The sequence below is a fragment of the Doryrhamphus excisus genome, unplaced genomic scaffold (genome assembly GCF_037039965.1).
Source record: "Doryrhamphus excisus strain RoL-2023G ecotype Guam unplaced genomic scaffold, RoL_Dexc_Guam_v1.1 HiC_scaffold_24, whole genome shotgun sequence".
In the NCBI taxonomy this organism is placed as follows: Eukaryota; Metazoa; Chordata; class Actinopteri; order Syngnathiformes; family Syngnathidae; genus Doryrhamphus; species Doryrhamphus excisus.
In genome coordinates, this window is record NW_027621862.1 from 6610979 (window position 1) to 6620000 (window position 9022).

At 48.0% G+C, this 9022-nt stretch overlaps 2 non-coding genes and 5 pseudogenes across 2 annotated transcripts; 1 reads left to right on the forward strand and 6 right to left on the reverse strand.

Moving 5' to 3' along the window:
• The first annotated feature begins 1463 nt into the window (after positions 1-1463).
• LOC144897001 (U2 spliceosomal RNA) lies at positions 1464-1642 on the forward strand (annotated as a pseudogene).
• Positions 1643-7617: 5975 nt separating this feature from the next.
• On the reverse strand, positions 7618-7726 carry LOC144896823 (5S ribosomal RNA; annotated as a pseudogene).
• A 112-nt stretch (positions 7727-7838) lies between these two features.
• LOC144895800 (5S ribosomal RNA) lies at positions 7839-7957 on the reverse strand. Its single transcript, XR_013626308.1, has one exon. It is a non-coding gene; the product is annotated as a 5S ribosomal RNA (ribosomal RNA).
• Positions 7958-8249: 292 nt separating this feature from the next.
• On the reverse strand, positions 8250-8358 carry LOC144896579 (5S ribosomal RNA; annotated as a pseudogene).
• Positions 8359-8470: 112 nt separating this feature from the next.
• Positions 8471-8589, reverse strand: LOC144896441 (5S ribosomal RNA; annotated as a pseudogene).
• A 112-nt stretch (positions 8590-8701) lies between these two features.
• Positions 8702-8820, reverse strand: LOC144895566 (5S ribosomal RNA). Its single transcript, XR_013626069.1, has one exon. It is a non-coding gene; the product is annotated as a 5S ribosomal RNA (ribosomal RNA).
• Positions 8821-8932: 112 nt separating this feature from the next.
• Positions 8933-9022, reverse strand: part of LOC144896037 (5S ribosomal RNA) — a 109-nt pseudogene continuing 19 nt past the window's right edge.

Consider the following 9022-nt stretch of genomic DNA (forward strand, 5'->3'; position numbering starts at 1 on the left):
GCAGAGAGACTTTGGAGAAATGAAGTCAGGTATTTGAATCCCGTCTAAGCCATCAGTCAAGTCACAGTTTTCTTCTCCACAATATTATTTTTTCCAATTAATCCCTATATCATTACAAATTATCAGGCTTATATTGATACCAGTGCTTGAAATAAAATACAAAATCAATGCAATGTAACAAAGAATATTTATTTATCAGGTTGCCACACTCAAGAACACTCTCAATAATAAAAAACAAATAATAATCTACATGTAAGCAGTTATGAATAATGAACATACATATTGTTCACTTATTTTGCCGCCTTTGTTTCTCCTTGTCATAGAAAGGAGAGGCCTGGAAATCCCTCCAGTTCCCAAGTAGATGTACTTCTCTGAAGCCAGCGTGGATGCGGGGGCTTTTCCAGCCCTGCTTCAGCTGCACCCTGCAGAGGCACTTTCGGACAGGGTGTGGAGGAGATTCCTCCCCCTTTCTCTTCTTCTGCTGTTTTTCCTCCACCCTTTTCTTGTCTCATCCACCTCTCGCTGGAAGAAGTCTGTTTGACTGAAATCTTTAAACGGCATCTTAGGGTCTGTCAGACCTTCTGCAGCAATAAGAGTATCTGACAGGGCCTCGTTGATAAACGTTGTGTGTTGCTGTCCCATTACCTTGATATTTTGATTTTGGTTGGCCACAGCACAGACATGGTTTTTGTTTGAGTTTTTTTGACACAGGAGGTGGTTGCTGCTGCTCCAACGGGGTATGAGCAGGTGGTGGTGGTGAAATAACCATCACTGCAGGCAGTGTCACTACAGGCACAAGATGCAACTATTCCGACAAAGGGACACATGATTACATTTTTACCTAGCTTTGCTTTGGCTGAAGCTCTGTCAGGTTCAAACTCCTGTGACGCATGTTTAAAAAACACTTAAATACAGAAATTCAGAAGAGACAGACAACAATATTCAAAGTTGCTCACAGCGAGGAGAGTGAAACCACCTACCCAGTGACATGCCGCTCCACTCTGAATATGCAGTTCACACTCCTCTCCTTTTATTCTCTTTCGGGGGTCCCTACTACATGGTCGTGCAACTCTAGGGGGGGGGGGGGGTGGAGAAGGCAGTTGCACGAGCTGTATTTGTTTGTCTATGTGTGTGTGTGTGTATGTGAGAGCAATTACTTGTAATGTTTTATTAGTTCTTATCTTGACACATTCTTGCAGGATTAACATGAACATCTGCAGGGTTGCTGTTGCTGCATCCAGGCACCTCCAGGACCTGGGGGTTGCTGGGGGTCTCTGATCAGGGTCACGGGAACATTCCTTCTTCAGCACATTCAAACACTTTCTATTGTCTAAGCAAATGGATATAAGGGTGATAACTGACGCTATGCTTGTTCCGTCTACATTTTATTCGAACATGTGTGCAACCGGTCCTTTAGCTTGTCATGCCAGAAGTGCCCTCCTCCCCTACGAGCGCCCTCTGGCATCGCTTCTCGGCCTTTTGGCTAAGATCAAGTGTAGTATCTGTTCTTATCAGTTTAATATCTGATACGTCCCCCAACAGGGGACTAAATATTAAATTGCTTTTTGGAACAGGGAGCTGCGATTGGGGCTTGCGCCATCCGCTCCACGCATCGACCTGGTATTACAGCGGTGCACTTCTCCTTCTTGTGTAAACAGCAACAGCAGACTCTGGCAGGGTGCATCTTGTGGATGGTGCTGAAAGAAATGCACAGAACATGCTCATGTTTGGTGCCCCCTGAGCAGTAGTTCTGCAGAGGAAATGGCTCGTGTTAGCGGGGCACTGTGTCTGCGCACTCCGTGGACCCCACTTCCCTCGCAGCAGCCGGTCTCCAGAGGGTGTCAGCCACTTTTTGTCAGCCTTGCCTCCTGCAGTCTCCCACCGGCTCCTGATTCTCAGGTTTCGTGCGCGCTTCCCGGGGCCCTGTGAGTGTCGCATTGATCAACTGCTGGATGGAATCTGACACAATGATCTTGTCTGGTGGAGGCCTTCCAAGTTTCCTCCACAAACCAGTGGCATAAGGGGCTTTTCCGTCTTCCGTTTGGCTTCTCAGGGTCGGGTTTGGTGGCCCTTTGTGTGTTGGATATGACAAAAAAAGAAAAAAAAACCCCACGTATGGATATGTACATGTTAGGCTCTTTTACTTTCCTAGCCTTGTCTATGTGTTTTGTATAAAGTAAATCACTCTAGTTTCTATGTGTTTTGTATAAAGTAAATCACTCTAGTTTCTATGTGTTTTGCAGGTGGATCTGCTCCACCAACATTAGAGCTGCTACGGTTTTCAGGTCCAGGGCGAAGTTCTTAAATAATGACCGACCTCAAAGGGCATTTTGTGATTGCATGTGTTCTCGTCACGTTCTACTTTTGTTCCTTTCATGTGTGTTCTACCTACAGTCCAAGTGACTGACTATGAATTGATACAGCCTACGAGAGGGTAAGTATAATTTGAATACATTCTTTTGAATGGATGAAATGGTGAATGATGTTTGCTCACTAACGCCGGAAGCATGTGTTTGCAGTGAGCCATTCTGCTTCTCCTGCTCTAGTTACGGTTAGACTAGACCATCACAAAAAAGGTCTATTTAATTATTTAAAAAGCCAAACCAAGTAGTTGAAGTAGCAAATGGCAGTTTGTTGTGAGTGACTCTACTAATACCCCTGAAACGCCAATATTTCAATCAATCTGTCTTTCATCACGTTTTCTCCGGTTTTAGACACAGAACATGCACCGACTGGCCCAGATGCACCAGAAGATGGTAAAGGCTTTAAGTGATGTTTGACCATTTCAATCCAAACTGATTTACACTCACGGTAAAATGCACCACCGCCTCTTTCCTTGTGTAGCACCAGCTGTGCTGCCTCCAAAGATTCCAGTGCCTTTCCCACGGGAGTTGATGTTTTTGCTACCAGAGAAAACAAAGACCAAAGAAGAGACCCCACAGCCTGCCCCAGGTGAGTGGTTAACCTTTCTATGTGACTGACTGCACCTGATATTAATATAATTATTAACACAGTGTACATGTAATTTGGTTTCATTTTAGAAACTGCATGTGCTCCTGTGAGTCCTGTAGCCTCCACTCTATCTGCATCAGAGCCACAGTCTGCACAGAGACCCCACAGTAAATAACACAGCAGTATAGTGTCACATTAAAAAGGGTGTCAAAATTCACATGTGCATGTCTGTTTCCAACTAGACCAACCACCAGTCCCACCTACGGCAGTCCCACCTGTGGCTGATATCAACAGTCCTCCACCTCAACAGTTTCTGTCATTTGACCAGGAGGTCAATAAGTGGAACTGCACACACCAGCAGAAAATATGGATGAAGTTGGAACTGGAGTCCATGGGTCTGTGACCAGGCTCCCGCCCTGTCAACAACCCTATGAAAATCTTCTCCCTGTGGCGCTTACCTCCCCAGCCTGAGCTGATTGACAGTATTTATGATCTGCAGTCCTCAAAGTATTTTCATCTTCACCCCTTTTTCATCTAAAAGCCGGAAAATGACTACTTGATGGGGCGCCTAAAAAACAACTACACCCTGCCGTGCTCTGGTGACTGTTCTCAGCCACGTGTTGTCTCTGCTGGAGTCGGGAGACCGCGAGTGATTGTGGGCCTCACTGGGCAATACTACCTGCTCTCCTCCAGGCTGTGCTGTAAGAGCTGCAATAAGAGGTGGTATTCCGACAACCCGCTCTGGCTGGAAAAGCTTCCCAAGAGGTTTACCAGTCTGTTGCCAGCGTTACTGACTTACAAGAAGGCCATCTGTAAGTCAGTACTGGATGAGTTGAGACGGACTGGAAAATCACCCACAGACATGGCAAATCAGGTCAACGAGATGTTGCATCTCAAGTATGAGCGTGCCAACCTGGCCTATCTCCTGTGCTGCCAGAATGTGATGGATGGAGAGGCAGGAACTTATGGCGGCCAAAAGACCATCACTCAGTTCCTTTGGCAGGAGCGAAAACCGGAGCCTTTTGGGGGCTACAGTGATGCTGATGGCTGGAACGGGGTCTCTGTGTCTGCCCACTACCTCACTGACTGCTTGCTGCATGAGTTCCGGAACCAGAAGGACACCATTCAGCGGATGCTGCAGGGTACCTTTGGACAGGCTCTCCGCTCAGACCACACCCGGAAAGTGGCCAGGAAAGTCACCTTTTCATCTGGTGTCATGTCGTCATACGCTGTGATGAATGAGAACTGGATGATCCTGTCCTGGGTCATGGTGCAGTCTGAGACGGACAAAACCCTGCGGCCGATGTATGAGGGTCTCTCAAACCGCTACAACAGGGCTGGCATTGAGAAAGCACAGTTTCAGTGGGTTGACAGGTGAGACTTCATCACTTTAAACAGAAATGTTTAATCAAAAATTAACTCTATTAAATGTAATTATTTCATATGCTATTTGTGTTTCTCAGAGATTGCTGCACACCGTTCAGGGTTGCAGAGTCTTCTGCGGAGGAACATCTCAACTGGGATGCCTGGCAAACAACTGATGCAATTGTTACTGAGGCCACATCTGGGAACCTGTTAAATACATGTGCATCAAGAACCTCTTACAACAACAGTATCGTCATCAAGCTGGACTTGTTCCACTGTATGCAACGGCTTCTTCGTGAGTGTGCCTCAGAACATCACCCGTTATACGGCACCTTCGCACAGTTCCTGTCAGCTGCCTTCTCTGTGGTGGACCAGGAAGACCTGCAGAGGCTCCAGGAGGCATACGTCTTCTGTGGCATCCAGCCTGCAAATCCCACCAAGCAGCATATTCGTGAGCACTGCAGGGTAAAGATTCCTCCACCCGGGATGCTTATTCAGAGTGGAAGGGGTGTTGAAGCACTTTCACCTGACCACAGATCCGAATGGCATCCCTCTTTATAAGCCCTCCATGCTAAAGAGATGGAGGATCCAACGAGTCCACATTCTGCGCGGTTGCCTCAGTGATCCTGAGGTGGAAGGGGGCATACTGTACCGCCATGGAGGAACGATACAGTTAAACCACGTGCCAGGTGAGTGTGCAGCAGTCCCCGTCTGGATCCCCATCAGAGGCACATCGCAGCAGGAGGGCTACCACTTCCACCAGGCCAAATGGGTGACCGGCACGCAGGTCTCCCCAGAGCTGTTCCAGGCCCAGGCCATGACAGGAGTGTGTCGCTGGAATTATCAGCGTCTGCTGGACCTGAAACTGCCAGGCGTTTCTCTCCCGCCTGTTTTCGACCCTGCACTGATATGCTCCCTGAATGCTGTTTCCAGACGGGTCTTTGGCGAAGAAAAGTACCCTGCTCTTCGTCTGGCAGCTGAAGACACCAGGGAGAGGTTTGGCCTGGAGTACAGGGAGCCAGAATGTTGTCCGGTCCCTTTAGACTGGGACAAACATAAAACCAAGAAGGACCCCGGCCACGCCACAAGTGCTCCTTCTCCAGGCATCCTGTCTGATCAGGGAGCAGACCCAGTGCAGCCTTCCTCCACACCTCCCACCAGGCTTTTCAGCTTTGTTCCCCACTCTGTTCACCCTCTTCAAACTGCTACTGCGACTACGTCTAGTCATGTGGCCCCTATCCCAGCATCTGACTTGGACAATAAAGCTTCTGTTACTGAGCTTCAGCCACAGCCAGGTAAAAACTTATCTAAACTAATCATGTGTCCCCTTGTTGCATCTTGTTTGACCCAAATAACAAATGTGTATCTCATGGTTTTCTTTGCCTAGAGCCCACAAGAAGATTGCCCATCCAATGTTCTCCGACTGCTGCCCGCACTGGACCAGTGAAGACTGGAGGGAGAGTATTTGTGTTGGACCACAAGCGCTGGCCATCTCCAATGAAGTCGGTAATTGACGAGCTCCTTAATAAACACCGCGGGCAGGAGGACATGATCAAGCTTGTGGTTCGGGAGTATGGCACTCTTGTCCACAAGTCCAGCAAAGACCCCAACAGCATGCTGCATCCAACATCAAAATTGCATATTTCCAAATACATAAAACACAACAGTAAATTTGTCAATACATCATCTTCACTAAATACCAGCCCAGAGAAGCTGCAACATACACAGCAGCTTTGGCAGTTGCTCAGCACTACCTCTGCTGTGCCTGTCGTGACACTGCCTGCAGCTATGGTCATTCCACCATCACCACCACCACCACCACCACCACCACCTGCTCATACCCCATTGAAGCAGGAGCAACCACCTCCCGTGTCAAAAAAACTCAAACAAAAACATGTCTGTGCTGTGGTCAACCAAAATCAAAATATCAAGGGGATGGGACATCAATACATGACTTCTATCAGCGGGACCCTGTCAGATACTTTTATTGCTCCACAAAAGTTTTCCAAAAATATGGTGCAGAAGGTCTGACAAACCCCAAGATGCCGTTTCAAGAGTTCAGTCAAACAGACTTCTTCCAGCGAGAGCTCGATGATACAAGAAAGAGGGTGGAGGAAAAACAGCAGAAGAAGAGGAAGAGGGAGGAATCTCCTCCACCCCCTGTCCGAAAGTGCCGGTTCTGGTAATTATCAATACCACATGGCTTATCGCTTTTAATGGAATGCAACAGTTTTCCTACCTCATCTACACTTATCCTCTTAAATTGAAAACTACACAGTTTATCCTACACAATATTGTTCTTTATCTGACAGTCTACCATCAACATCTATCATCTGATCTCTAATCAAATTTATTTTATTAATAAAAAGATATTGGTGCTCCCAGTCAGGTAACTGACATTTGGACAGGTTTTGAGTGGAGATGGGATTTGTCTTGGTCCTCGGTCGAACGGTTAGGGTCATTCATAAGCGCTATCTGCCAACTGCTGTCATTCTGAAGCGACTGACGACATAAATACGAATAAAACCCGTCAATAAATGATAGACTTGAGTTTCTGGTAAGTGCTACACAAGAAGATAAGGTGCTCAACTGGAGAAGGGAGTGTGGACTGGGTTTAGGGTTAGACCAATACTGTATTTGGCATAGAAATTGGGGCTCAGATTAGTGTTTGGTACTTGGGAACAATAAAGCAAGGACTGGGTTTCTTCACTATTACATGACAAGAGACTAGTCGAGAGAACGTAGCCAGGATTAGGTTTGGGGTATTTGTCTGATGCTGAGGGACACATCCTGGACTCATTTCCGATCCCAACATCTCTTCTACAAAAAAGCACTTGACTTCTTGGAGAATGCAGGCATCGATCCCGCTCCCTCTCGCATGCAACCCAGGATCTCCTGTTTACGAGACAGGCACTTTGACCAGCTTAGCCACAGCGCCAGCAGTGCATCTGGCACCAACACAAAAACAGTTCGCCAATGGGGAAAAATGTTCATACAAGGGAGGGAGTCCAAAGTCCAACACATGCGTGAATTGAGTCCCTGGGTGGGCTCGAACCACCAACCTCTCAGTTCACAGCCAAACGTGCTGAGCAATTGCGCGACAGAGACTACAACAGCATGACTGCAGTCAGGTTTCACTAAGTGCTGTCCACCTTAACTCTCGGGTGGTCCGGTCTGTTACGTTTCAGGTGTCATTCAACTGAAAAGATCCTATTTGAAGGCGACGCAGGCCAAACTAGACTCCAGCAAAAAGTGTCAAACAGCGCCCTCTGCTGTCAGGCAAGAGCAGAAACCATAAAAAGCTTACAGCACCTGGTATTCCCAGGCGGTCTCCCATCCAAGTACTAACCAGGCCCGCCCCTGCTTTGCTCGCGAGATGAGACGTTTTCAGGGTAGTATGGCCATAAGCTGCCAGGTCAACTGAAAAGATCCTATTTGAAGGCGACACAGGCCAACCTAGACTCCAGCAAAAAGTGTCAAACAGCGCCCTCTGCTGTCAGGCAAGAGCAGAAACCATTAAAAGCTTACAGCACCTGGTATTCCAAGGCGGTATCCCATTCAAATACTAACCAGGCCCGCCCCTGCTTAGCTTCCGAGATCGGACGAGATCGGGCGTTTTCAGGGTAGTATGGCCATATGCTGCCAGGTCAACTGAAAAGATCCTATTTGAAGGCGACGCAGGCCAAATGAGACTCCAGCAAAAAGTGTCAAACAGCGCCCTCTGCTGTCAGGCAAGAGCAGAAGTACTAATCAGGCCGCCCCTGCTTAGCTTCCGAGATCGGACGAGATCAGGCGTTTTCAGGGTAGTATGGCCGTAAGCTGCCAGGTCAACTGAAAAGATCCTATTTGAAGGCGACGCAGGCCAAGCTAGACTCCAGCAAAAAGTTTCAAACAGCGCCCTCTGCTGTCAGGCAAGAGCAGAAACCATAAAAAGCTTACAGCACCTGGTATTCCCAGGCGGTCTCCCATCCAAGTACTAACCAGGCCCGCCCCTTCTTAAATTCCGAGATCGGGCGTTTTCAGGGTAGTATGACCGTGAGCTGCAAGGTCAACTGAAAAGATCCTATTTGAAGGCGATGCAGGCCAAACTAGACTCCAGCAAAAAGTGTCAAACAGCGCCCTCTGCTGTCAGGCAAGAGCAGAAACCGTAAAAAGCTGATGGCACCTGGTATTCCCAGGCGGTCTCCTATCCAAGTACTAACCAGGCCCACCCCTGCTTAGCTTCCGAGATCAGACGAGAAGGGGCGTTTTCAGGGTAGTATGTCCGTAAGCTGCCAGGTCACCTGAAAAGATCCTATTTGAAGGCGACGCAGGCCAAACTAGACTCCAGCAAAAAGTGTCAAACAGCGCCCTCTGCTGTCAGGCAAGAGCAGAAACCATTAAAAGCTTACAGCACCTGGTATTCCCAGGCGGTCTCCCATTCAAGTACTAACCAGGCCCGCCCTTGCTTAGCTTCCGAGATCAGACGAGATCGGGCGTTTTCAGGGTAGTATGTCCGTAAGCTTCCAGGTCAACTGAAAAGATCCTATTTGAAGGCGACGCAGGCCAAACTAGACTCCAGCAAAAAGTGTCAAACAGCGCCCTCTGCTGTCAGGCAAGAGCAGAAACAATAAAAAGCTTACAGCACCTGGTATTCCCAGGCGGTCTCCCATCCAAGTACTAACCAGGCCCGCACCTGCTTAGCTTCCGAGATCGGGCGTTTTCA